The sequence below is a fragment of the Elephantulus edwardii genome, unplaced genomic scaffold, assembly GCF_000299155.1.
Source record: "Elephantulus edwardii isolate Elephantulus edwardi_28Jun2011 unplaced genomic scaffold, EleEdw1.0 scaffold00436, whole genome shotgun sequence".
Taxonomy (NCBI): Eukaryota; Metazoa; Chordata; class Mammalia; order Macroscelidea; family Macroscelididae; genus Elephantulus; species Elephantulus edwardii.
In genome coordinates, this window is record NW_006400186.1 from 574,873 (window position 1) to 587,992 (window position 13,120).

Sequence of the window (13,120 nt, forward strand, 5' to 3'; positions counted from 1 at the left end):
ATAGGAGTGTCAGAGACAGTGCGATTGGCACAGGACAGAGTGGAGTTTAGGGCTGTTGTACATAGGGTCGCTATGAGTCGCAGGCGACTCGACGACACATAACAACAACAACAACATGTGTATTGTTTGTGTATTTTAGTTTGTTTGTGTTATTATTGTTCCGTAATAAGAAAACATCTCATAAAGGCAAAATTAAGAGATAATCAGAAAACTGTGTGGCTCTGCTTAGCTGTCTACACTTTCTCTATCCCAAGCCCCAGAAACCTACAGAGCACTTAAGCCTGCAGGCACCCGGGAGAAGTTACCTTGGATGATGATCACCGCTCTGCCTCTCCACCAGGTGGGCCTTATATTCCTTGGCCACTTAGCTGTGTGTCTAGATCTGGGTCTAGAGAGTTCTCAGCACAAGGACCCTAGGTCCAAAGGATGTGCCCTTCTTCTGGCTCTTCTTTTTTGGTAGTGCAAGCCACACCCCAGAGGAACAGCCCTTCCATCAAATCAGGGTTGTGACAGAGCAGGGCTGCTGCCATCTTTATGCTGGTATTAGTCTCAAGTCTGCTGCTGCCTGAAAGCTCTGGTGGCATAGGGTATGGGAAGTTGTGCTTCCCAAAGCGGCATCTCTCTGGTGGTTCAAATACACCGGGAAATTTGTGGGAGAAACATGGACAGTCTTCTCCAGTGTGCTATGGCCTCCAAAAACCCACTGGAGGACCAGCCAAGTAATAGGTGCTACTCCATGATATGGGTTAAATCTTCTGGTTGATCTCATTAACATAACAAATATAACCTGATCCCATCTCAGCCTTCAATAAGGATTACATCTCGAAACCAACAAAAGAAAAATCCTCACCACTGGACCAATGATAGATGGAGAAAAGATTGAAGCTGTTAGAGATTTCATTTTACTTGGATCCATAATCGACAGCCATAGTAGCATCGGTAAAGAAATCAAAAGACCTGCTGCATTGTGAAAATCTTCTGTCAAAATCTCTCCAAAGTGCTAAAGAACAATGATGTTCCTTTAAAGACTAAGGTCTGCCTGATCCTCTCCATGTTTTTTAAAATTGTTGTCTATGCATGGCAAAGTTGGAAAATGAATATAGACAACAGAAGAATGTCTTTGAATTGTGCTGTTGGAGAAGAGTGCTGAATATCCCATGAATTTCCAAAAGGACAAACAAGTCTGTTTTGGAAGAAATGCAACCAGAGTGATCCTTAAAGGCAAAGATGGTTTAACGTTGTCTTCCATACTTGGAGCATGTTGTTAAGAAGGGTTAGTAGTTGGAAAGTGACATGCTTAGAAAGGTGGAGAGTCAGAGAAAGACCATCTACAAGATGGATGGACAGAGTGTCAGTAACAATGTTGTCATTGTTAGGTGCCTTCAAGTCAAGTACAACCTATAGCGACCCTATGAACAACAGATCTGAACCCAGTCCTATCCTGTGTCATCCTCACACTTCTTGACACATTAGAGCCCACTGCAGCAATCACTGTGTCGATCCATCTGGTCAAAGCTCTTCTCCATCACCGAACCTCCAGCTTTTTGAGTACCATGTCCCTCTCAAAGGAATAGCCCCTCCTAGCATGTTGCTAAGTCTTACCATCTTTGCCTCCAAAGAGTACTCTGGCTGCACCTTCTCTAAGACATATTTGTTGTTTTTTTCGGCAACCCATGGTATATTCAGTGCTGTTCTCCAACATCACAGCTCAGAGGAATCAATTCTTCTTCTGTCATCCTTAGTCATTGTCCAGCTCTTAGATGAATAGCAAGTGAACTGAAAGATAATGGCCTGAATCAGATGCACCTTATTAGTCTTCAAACTGACATTACTCCTCAATAATTTGCAGAAGTCCCTAACTGCAGATTTTCCCAGTGCAATGTCTCCCGATTTCCTGCTGCTGGTACCAAAGGTGTTAATTATAGACTAAAGTAAGATGAAGGTTTTGACAGTTTCAATATTTTCTCCTTCTATCATAATGTTGCCTATCATTCCAGTGGTAATAATCTTTTGTCTTCTTGACATTGAGATGCAATCCTTATTTAAGTCTATATTCTTCAACCTCTGTAACAAGTGCTTCAAGTTCTCCTCACTTACAGCAAGCAAGGTTATGTCATCTGCACAATGCAAGTTATTGATTGATGTATTTCCAATTCTGATGCCATGTTCCTCTTCATAAAGTCTAGCTTCTCTAATAATTTGCTTAGCATACAGATTGAATAATTATGGAGGATGAATACAACTCTGATGCACTTCCTTCCTAATTTTTTTAATTTTTCTGCTAGTTTATTTTAAAAATTGAAATACAAATTTGAACAAATTTTTTCAATTTCCCACAATCTCCCATCAAATTGTACAACACAATGATTACTCCCCCCTGAACATCCACATCCCCCTTCTTCCAGCCTCTCCCACTCCTCCTGGATCCTTACACTCATTCTACAATAACAGTTTTATACAATATTTATCCTTATGTGACTGAATTAGTTCACTCAAAATAATAATCTCCAGTCCCTTCCAAGTTAGGTAGTCATTTACAAAGTTATTGCTCCGGAATGCTGCATAGTATTCCATTGTCTGAATGTACCATAATTTCTCAATCCATTTATTTGTTGTTGGACATTTGGGCTGTTTCCATGTTCTTGCAATGGTGAATAATGCTGCTATGAACATTGGTGTACAAACCTCAGTTTGTGCCTCAGTTCTCATATTCTCAGGGTATATTCCAAATAGTGGAATAGCTGGGTCATATGGAATTTCTATGTTCAGCTTTTTGAGGAAGTGCCAAACTGCCTTCCAGAATGGCTGCACCATTTTACAATCCCACCAACAGTGTATAAGAGTTCCTTTCTCACCACATCCTCGCCAACATCTACTACTTGCTGCCCTGTTAAACTTTGCCACTGTTACTGGAGTGAGATGGTACCTCATTGTGGTTTTGATTTGCCTCTCTCTTATTGCCAGTGATTTGGAGCATTTCTTCATATGTCTGTTTACCATTCGAATATCTTCCTCTGTGAAAATTATTTCCATGTCTTTTGCCCATTTTGTAATTAGATTATCAGTCTTTTTTCTTGCAGAGGCCCGGGAGTATTGTGTAAACTTTTGTTATAAGTCTGATATGGAATTAACAAATATTTGTTCCCAGTCTGTAGGTTTTCTTTTCACCTTGTTGGAAAAAGGTTTTTATATGCATAGAGATTTAATCTTCAGAAGGTCCCATTCATCAGTTTTATCCTCTTTAGACTGTGCATTTCTGGTTGTGTTTGGCAGTCTCTTTATACCTTGGACTAGCGCTTTTAAGCTTGATCCCAGTTTGTCTCTTAAGAACATTGTGGTTTTGGGCTTTGCTCACCTTGATTTGATTTGATTTTTGTGTATGCTGTGAGATGCAGATCCTGTTTCAGTTTTCTGCAGGTGGAAGTCCAGTTTTGCCAGCACCATTTGTTGAAGAGGTTATCATTTCCTCATTTGATAGCTTTGATTTCCTTGTCAAATATCAATTGACCATAGATAGCTGGGTCTATTTCTGGGTTCTCAATTTTGTTCCATTGGTATATGTGCCTGTCATTGTACCAGTACCGTGCTGTTTTGGGTACCACTGCTGTATAGTAGGTTTTGAGGTCAGGTTGTGCTATGCCTCCAACCTCATTTTTGTTTCTCAGAAGTGTTTTGCTTATGCAATACCATTCCAGATACCAAATTCATTTTTCAAGGAGATTGAAAGGGAAATTATCCCTTCCTAATTTTAAACCATGAAGTGTTCCATTGATCTGTTTGCACAACAGCCTCTTGGTCTAGGTCTAGGTTTTATATGAGCACAATAAACTGCTCTGGAATTCCCATTCTTTTCTCTCTCTCTCTCTCTCTCTCTCTCTCTCTCTCTCTCTCTCTCTCTCTCTCTCTTTTGTATTATTTTTTTTTCTTGTGTGCCACTAAATTGAAACCAACTAGCACAGGAGAAGATTGCCCCTCTTTCTTCAGGGGTGGATTCTGCTTCTTGCCACTAGGTCACCAGAGACTCCCTTGGGATTCTCATTCTTGTCAACATTACCTATAACTTGTTATGACCCACACAGTCAAATGCCTTTTCATAGTCAATAAAGCATAAATAGACATTCTTTTGGTATTCTTTAGTTTTAACCAGGATCCATCTGACACCAGCATTATTTTTTTCTTGTGTGCCACTAAATTGAAAGGAGGCATTGAAATTGAAAGGCATAGCACTCCCTGACCTCAAAACCTACTATACAGCAGTGGTACCCAAAACAGCATGGTACTGGTACAATTACAGGCACATAGACCAATGGAACAAAATTGAGAACCCAGAAATAATTTCGTTTTAGCCAGGATCCATCTGACACCAGCAAAGATATCCCCAGTGCCATAGCCTTTTCTAAGTCCTGCTTGAACTTCTGGCCATTTCCTATCTTTGTACCATTCTAGCCAGTTTTGAATTCTTTTCAGTAGCATTTTGCTTGCATATGATATTGTTGGATAGTTTCCATATTCTGTTGGAACACCTTTCTTGGGAATGGGAACAAATATGGGCCTCTTCCAATCCATTGACCAGACAGCTATTCTACAAATTTCCTCCCATAGACTGGTGAGCACATCCGTGGTTGCTTCTGATAACTGCATCAAATCAAGTGGTATCTCACTGATTCCTGGGAACTTATTTTTTTGGAAATGCTTTCAATACAGCTTTCATTTTCTTCTTCATTACCATTGGTTCCTGCTCTTATGGTTCTTCCGGAAATTTTTCAGTGTTAGTCAGTTCTTTTTGTTACAGTGATTTTGTGTCCCTCCATTTTCTTTTGATGCTTTCTGGGTCATTCAATATATTGTCCATAGCAGCCTTCAATATTGCAACTCAAGGCTTAAATTTGCTTTTCATTTCTCTTAGCTTGAGAAATGCAGGGCAAGTTCTTCTCTTTTTTATTCACTAATTCCAGATCTCTGCACATTTATAAGAAAATTAAAATAAGTCCATGAGAAACAAGATATTATGTTGAATCTATTCCATCTGAACTTCAAGATCATCTTAAGAATATGTTTGACCGAACACCAATGATCGAAGACTAGGTGAGTTATAGAATGATATCAAGAATATCATCCATGAAGAAAGCTAAGGGTCATTACAAAGACAGAGAAGAAAGAAAAAACAGAAATAGATGTCAGAAGAGACTCCAAAAATTTCACTAGAGCATTGAGAAGCCAAAACGAAGGGGAAGAACATGTTGAAATAAAAGGGTTTCACAGAGGATTTCAAAGGGCAGCTTGAAAAGACTGCAACAATGAGCTGCAGCAATCAGAAATGTTGAGAATATGAGGGACAGGGTGAGGTTTAGATCTGCTATTCTTGGGGTCACCATGAGTGGAAGTTGACTCAATGGCACCTAACAACAACAACAACTATGTCTTATTAACACATACAACCTATTGCTGCCCAGTCATTCTGTCTCATTCTTTCCAAGTCTCTCAACAGCTATCTCAGACTGTGAATCTTTACAGAAAGAGGATGTTCATCTTGCTACCCTGGGTTGGTTAATTGATTTAAACTGCCAAGCTTGCCTTGCAGTTGCAAACTACATTGCCAAATACATTACAAACTGCACCACCTGGGCTTGTCCATTAACACATGTTGTTGTTGTTAAGTACTGTGATTTGACTATGACTCATAGTGACCCTATGAACAGGAGATCTAAACTTTGCCCTGTCCTTATCATCTCTCTCACACACTTGAGTGCATTGCTGTAGTCACTGTGTTAATCCATCTCTTTGACTGTCTTGCTCTCCTCCATTGACTTTTCATTTTTCCAAACATGAGGCCTATTTTCAAGAACTGGCCTCATTCCAGTGTTAACGATGTCACCAAAGAGATCAGAATTTACTACACCTCACAAAACAGAGGATAAATACCTTCAATCATAAAATGGAGTCATGTACACAGTGGAAACCATGTTCTAATTAAGTTAACACATATTCGGGGAGAGTTAGTACAATCCATGACAAATTCTCACACAACATCGTGGAGTCGTGAAAGAAGCATGGTCTTGGAGTTATCCAGACCTAACACAGTTTCTGTAAATCACTGTCTTAGGCAGTTAGTGTGGCTCCCCATGCCTTCCCCCAGCCCATTTACAGAATGAACATACTACGTATCTGGCAAATCATGTCAGGAGCTGGGTGAATTCATGGCTGAGAAGCCCAAGGTTCATGATAGCCTTCATTAGAGGAGACCACAGTGGCCTGCTAGGGCCTTAGAGAGTCACCCATGGCCAGATACGTCTTGTCCACACAAAAAGTTTGCAAATATATGTAGCTGTTGTAGCAACAAGAGCCACAAAAAGAAGCACAACTTTTAGTCTACAGAAACATATTGCTTCTCATATTTTCAGCCAAAAGTTTCTAAGAAATAATTAGTCCCTGCAGGAGTAGCATCCACTTCCTAAACAACATGCCTCCGGAAACTCTATGAACTTTGATAAATGGAGAGAGTTATAGAGGGGTTTTAGGCCTTTTGTTCATACAGTCACTATGAGTCATACTCGACTTGAAGGCAATCAACAGCAGCAAGACCACCCCTGAGCCAATGTGGAAAGTCAGCTTTGGAAGCAGTGGGAAGAAGTTTGTTCCATGACCAGACCAGCCAGTCACATGCCCCTGTGGGGCTTCACGAACAGAAGCCACGTTGTTCCTTTTATGACTAGAAGTTTCGGGGTCCCACTGAGAGTCCTGTCCTTCACCCTTTACAGGTCATTGCTGGAGGAGCTGCAGCTGCAATGACCTCTGACTCAAGGAAGAGTAAACAGCTGAATCACTGCCATCTTGGGACTGACTGCAGATTGGATTATAGAATCCATGGCTGCTTCTCAGAAGGTACTCCCCTCCTAGTCGGTATTAAGTCTGCAATCTCTGCTGAAACCTACCTATTCACAGCAGCACACCAGCCTTCACTGGCAGGTGGGTGGTGATGGCACTGAAGGCACACTGATTGGGCTTCAAACCCAAGTCTCTCACATGGGAGGCAAGAATTTTACCATTGAAGCACCAGATATTCTTTGACCAAGTTTGCATGACACCTTTGTTCACCAGCTGCTAATCAGGCCCACTCAACAGCTCAGCAAACTGTTGGCATGGGACAGTTAACTAACTCATCCAAGGGAGCAGAGCTAGCATTTGAACCCAGAAGTTTGACTCTGTAGGTCCAACTTCAGTCCAGTGAGATAAATAAGGCTGGACTAGAGGGGGCATATAAGCTGTAACAGCAAAGACAATAGGCGTAAAGACAGCTCTCCAGCATGGCAGAGGCAGAGGTCCCCGAAGGGCCTGTCCTACTACCCAGCTCTGCAGGCTGCCAGGTCCCTCAGAAGTCTGGACGCAGCTGGAGGATGGAGCTCTGCAGAAATGAAAAGTTCTTCATTCCCCTTTTATCCTTCAGGTCAGCAAATCAAGAAAGGGGTACCAATTATGTCTACAAATGTTAACACAAAGATTCATGGGCTACACTCTTCGATGCCCTTGCCCCTTCCCAAAGGTGACACCTTGTCCTTGTCACACACCACCTTCAACCCTTCTTCCTTGGCTCTCAGTCACTCACTCTCTTAGTCATCTTAATATCCTGAACTATTTATCCTTCTTTTTAATCATACTGCAACCTCCAATTTTAATCATCCCCCCTAAGCCCCCATTGACAAGACCAGTGTCAGTGCAAAATCCCTCATGAAACTGTGTGTGAAAAGGACACCTGTGTGTAATGGCTCAGGACAATCCCACACTAGATATTGAGCCATCCAGTCAGTGTCCAGGCAGCACTTGCAAAGGGAAACTGAGGCAGACTGAGCTATTGCCTGACACAAGGATGGCTTTCTGGAAAAAGCTAGAGAGTGAGGGCCTGAGGTTTTGGGGGAAAGCCACCAGAACTGATGGCAAAGGCAGGTAGAACCAGGACAGGAGCGCCAGCCTTGAACAATGGCTGAGTCATGGTGCCACTGGCCTCTCAGAGGACTAAATGCCTTCCCACATTTCCATTTCATAAATTTTCTTTTCAACTCTCCATAATGGCAGGAAGTAAATCTGGCCACATAATTTAAGAAAGGTAACAGTATCATGCCAGGAAATCCTGTTGATTAATGTCGCCCGAGAATGTTAACTTTCCCACTCTGACCCAAGGAGATCATCCTAAATTCTGCACAATTGAGTTCTGGAAGTAAAAATGAGCCAGAATGCTGGGACAACAGCCAAAGTGTGACCTTCACTCTGGTAATAAAATGTCACTCAAGCCAGAGTCCACAGGGAGGCAAAGGAGAGCCACTGAAGGGGGACTGAGCAGGTGACACTGCACCAGGCTGGGGGAGGACAGGGTTATCCTGGGGACACTGCAACAGGCTGAGGGAGGACAGGGGCTGTTCTGGGGACACTGCACCAGGCTGGGGGCCGGGCTGTCATGAGGGACTAAGTACCAGGCTTGGGATATGTTTGTCCTGGGGGACACTACACCAGGCTAGAGGAGAATAGGGGTTGTCCTGGGGGACACTGTGCCAGACTCGGGGAGGGGCTGTCCTGGAGGACATTGGACAAGGCTGGAGGAGGAGGCTGTCCTGGAGGACTAAGTGCCAGGTTGAGGGTGGGCTGTCTTGGTGGACACTGGACCAGGCTGGGGGAGGGGCTGTCCTGGGGGACAAAGCAGCAGGCTGAATATGGGCTGTTCTGGGGAACACTGTGCCAAGCTGGGGGAGGGGCTGTCCTGGGGGATACTGCACCAGGCTGGGGGAGGATAGGGCTGTTCTGGGGGATACTGCACAAGGATAGGAGAGGACTATCCTGGGGGACACTCCATCAGGATGGAGGAAAGGCTATTTTGGGCACATTGCACCAGGCTGGGCTGGGAACTGTCTTGGGCGCCTTAAAAATGTCTTTGATGGTAAAGGTACTTGGGAATGCCAAGTCTTTTTTCACCTCTATACATTAGTTTCCTTGCCCAGAAACGAAATGAAGACAATATCCACTGCTTTGGATTAAATATGTGTAGTGTCTTGGTGTCCTTGGGCTGTGTAATGCTTAGTGAACTAAGCAATCTTCTTGTGAAAAACCAGCTATTTCAGACCTGTGGAGCCCGGTTCTCAGACACTAATGGGTTATCCTAAGTGCTAGCCAATTCATGGCAACTGTTTAAATTAAAAACTCAACCATTTCTACTCATTGTGACACTTCACCAGGTTCGTGAAGCTGTAAATAGAAATAAGCAATCTTCTCATCTTTCTCCCAAGTTGCTGCCAGTGAGTCTGAAACTCCAGAGACCTTTTGGTTAGTAGTAACTGTTAAGGACGAGACCATCTGAGCTCCCTTGGCAACTGGGTAAGAGTTAGAGACGCCTACAAGGTAGAGACTGCTGTTCTGTGTTTCGATGGGCATGGAGAATCAGGAAAGATTCTGGAGGGGAGTTCACACACCCCTTGTGATTGCTCTCATGGGGAGCTCCTTGGATCTCCCTTTGCAGTGGCTGGGGATCATGGATGAATTAAGTCATATGCAGGTTTATTCTTCCACTCAGCGATCTGATTCAGCATTTCTTAAGCTCAAGGAACTGAAGAACAAATTTGAACCTCGAGTTGCTATAATCAAGGATGCTTTAGGCAGAATATTAAACGATCCAGGAAGTATTAAAAGAAGATGGAAAGAATATACTGAGTCATTGTATCAAAAGGAACTGGCAGACACAGAAGAATTTAATGAAATCACATATGAGCAAGAGCTTATGGTGATGAAGGAAGAAGTTCTAGCTGCTTTGAAGAAATAGCAAAAAATAAGGCCCCAGGAATAGATGGTATACCAATTTACATATTTCAGCTAACAGATGCTGCCCTGGATGTGCTCACCAAGTTGTGCCAAGAAATCTGGGGAACAACCACTTGGCCAACTGACTGGAAGAGATCTATATTTGTTCCCATTCCGAAGAAGGGTGACCCAACAGAGTGTGGAAACTATAGAACGATATCATTGATTTCACACGCAAGCAAGATTCTACTGAAGATTATCCAAAAACGACTGGAACAGCACATCAGCAGAGAACTACCAGAAGTCCAGGCTGGGTTTAGAAGGGGTCGTGGTACTAGGGATATTGTAGCTGATCTTAGACGGATCTTAGCGAAAGCAGGGAATACCAGAAGAATGTCTATCTGTGTTTCATTGATTATGCAAAGGCATTTGACTGTGTGGATCATAACAAACTGTGGCTGACTCTGAGAAGAATGGGAATCCCAGAACACTTGATCGTTGTAATGCGAAACCTATACTTGGACCAGGAGGCAGTCGTCAGAACAGAGCAAGGAAACACTGCATGGTTCAAAATTGGGAAGGGCGTATGCCAGGGATGTGTCCTATCTCAATACCTTTTCAAGCTGCATGCAGAACAGATTATCTGGGAGGCTGGAGAGAAGTGTGGCATCAGGACTGGTGAAAGACCTATTAACAATTTGTGTTATGCAGATGACACAACCCTGCTTGCTGAAACTGAGGAGGACTTGAAATGCTTGCTGCAGAGGGTCAAGGACTGCAGCCTTCAGTATGGATTGAAACTCAATGTTAAGAAGACAAAGATTCTGACCATTGGGCCAATTGGCAGCGTCAGGATAGATGGTGAAGAGATTGAGATTGTTAACAACTTTAGTCTGCTTGGCTCCACGGTCAACACTCTTGGCACCAGTAGCCAGGAGATCATAAAATGTATTGCGATGGAAAAGTCTGCTGTTAGGGACCTCTCCAGGGTACTGAAGAGCAATGGTGTCACTCTGGAGAATAAGGTGTGTCTGATACAGGCCATGGTCTTTTCAATCACTTGTTATGCATCAGAGAGTTGGACAATGACTAAGGAGGATAGACAGAGAATTGATGCCTTTGAGCTGTGGTGCTGGAGAAGAGTATTGAATGTACCCTGGACTGTCAAGAAAGCAAACAGATTCATCCTGGAGAGGGTTAGACCAGGCTGCTCCTTGGAGGCAAGGATTCTGAGGCTTCATCTGACATACTTTGGACATGTTGTAAGGAGAGACAGGTCCTTGGAGAGGGACATCATGCTTGGGAGGGTGGAAGGACGGCGCAGAAGGGGAAGACCCTCTATGAGGTGGATTGATTCAGTGACTGGGGTAATCGGGATGGGTGTGTCAGAGACAGGGCAATTGGCACAGGATAGAGCAGGGTTTAGTGCTGTTTACATCGGGTCGCTATGAGTCGCAAGCAACTGGCTCAACGGCACATAATAACAGCAACAGCAACAACAACATCTACTCATTTCACATATAATTTTTCTTTTCACTTTTCCCTGCAATCAGCTCTGTGTATATTTGGTTGTAGAAATATTTATTCATTTAATTTTTCATTCACACAACAATTAGCAATTGAGTATCCTCCAAGTGGCAGGCACAGGTAAACAACAACAAAATCTACTACCATTTAATCAACTCATACTGACTGACATATAATACAGAGTAGAATTGCCCACAGGGATCTTTAAGGAGCAGACTGTTGGAGCATCTGGTGGGCTTGAACCACCAGCCTTTTGTTTAGCAGCCACATTATTAACTACAACACTCGGGGGCACAAGCAGGTGCCAGATAAATCAACACTAAAGAATAATGTCTATCATTAGCTAATTACAGTGATAATGAACCTGTTAGTGCAGAATATGAACATTTTCCTTTAGGGAGTGGCCTTTGACCAGGAAGCTGATGTGGTCTTGGGAGAAGTTTATCATAGTCCTCACTTGTCTCAGTAATTGTATTGTCCTCCCATTGGGCTGAAGAAAGAGACAGCAAAGCCATTCCAGGAATGACCCTATGGTTAGAAAAGATCCTGGGAGCAATACTTATGAACCATCTGGAGACATTCAGGAAGACTTCCTGGAGGAAATGGCACGTGATGTATGTGATGTGGGAAAATGGGGAATCATTAGGAATTGACCAGGTTGGGAGTGGGATGGACTAGCCTCACAAGTCACATATCTCTACAGTAGTCTATTCGAGACATAGGCCAGCCTGGTTTCAGTATGTGAAGTGCCCAGGACATAAAAAACTAGCAATGAAATAAAAAGTAAAACAAAAAGTTTATGAATGTTAGTACATAACCAATTTTGTGAAAGACAGGATCTGGCAGAGCTAGAATTAGGGTGAAATGAGCAGGAAAGAACAGGACTGGACTCACACGAAAGTCTATGTCCACTTTGGGGACTGACCACTCAGACAAAAACCCCTTGAGGCTGAGAGCACATTCTGAACTCCTATTCAGGAGCGTGAAAGCCTCATGTGAATAAGGGTGGGTGAGGGATCAGGAGATGCAATTTTACATTCAGAGGCACTGAACTGACAGAAAACTTACCCCCACGCAGATATAAAATGGCAACTTAATTTCCAGGGAATTGGGGTTGAGGGTGTAGGATGATTTCAATGGTGGGTTTGCTCCATCATTAGAATTGGAAGGAAGACAAATATTTTAAAATTCACATTTCATGCATCTGCTGTTTAAAGCAATAACAGGAAGCATAAAGTGCTTTTGAATAAAAGTGCAAAAACAATAAAATATCTACTTCCATCTTGTGCTATGATCTGACAGGGAATGTATGAATGAGCGAAGGAGTCAGAACCACACAGAGACTGAGCTGCAGTCTGTCACTAAGGCAGAGCCAGAGGACTGGGCCCGCTGCAGTGAGGCACTGAGAACCAGGCTCATCCCAGGCCTTAGGGAGCCTTCTCAAAACACTTCCAGAACCCCATTTTCATTTTGGAGTGAGAGAAAATGGAATGAGAGAAAAGTTCCTATTTTGTTACCTTATACTTGGGATGGATGCCACAGTAAGAAAGGGATGTGGCCTTAAGGTTATGGAGCCCTCCCAGTCCTGCTCCACTTTGATACTTATCAAGAAAACGTTACCTCGGGGGCAAATTGGAAATGAATGAATGATTTTCAAGTCCAGGGAAGTCATATTGGTTCTTTCTCATGCAAAAAGCTCCATTGGGAAAGCCTGGAAGACTGTGTGTCTATGTCCCAGCTAATGTCCATAGAGAGTTTGTAATAAAAATGGGTGGCTGTGCCTAAGCCTCCTGCTCCCAGCCCTATAGCGGTC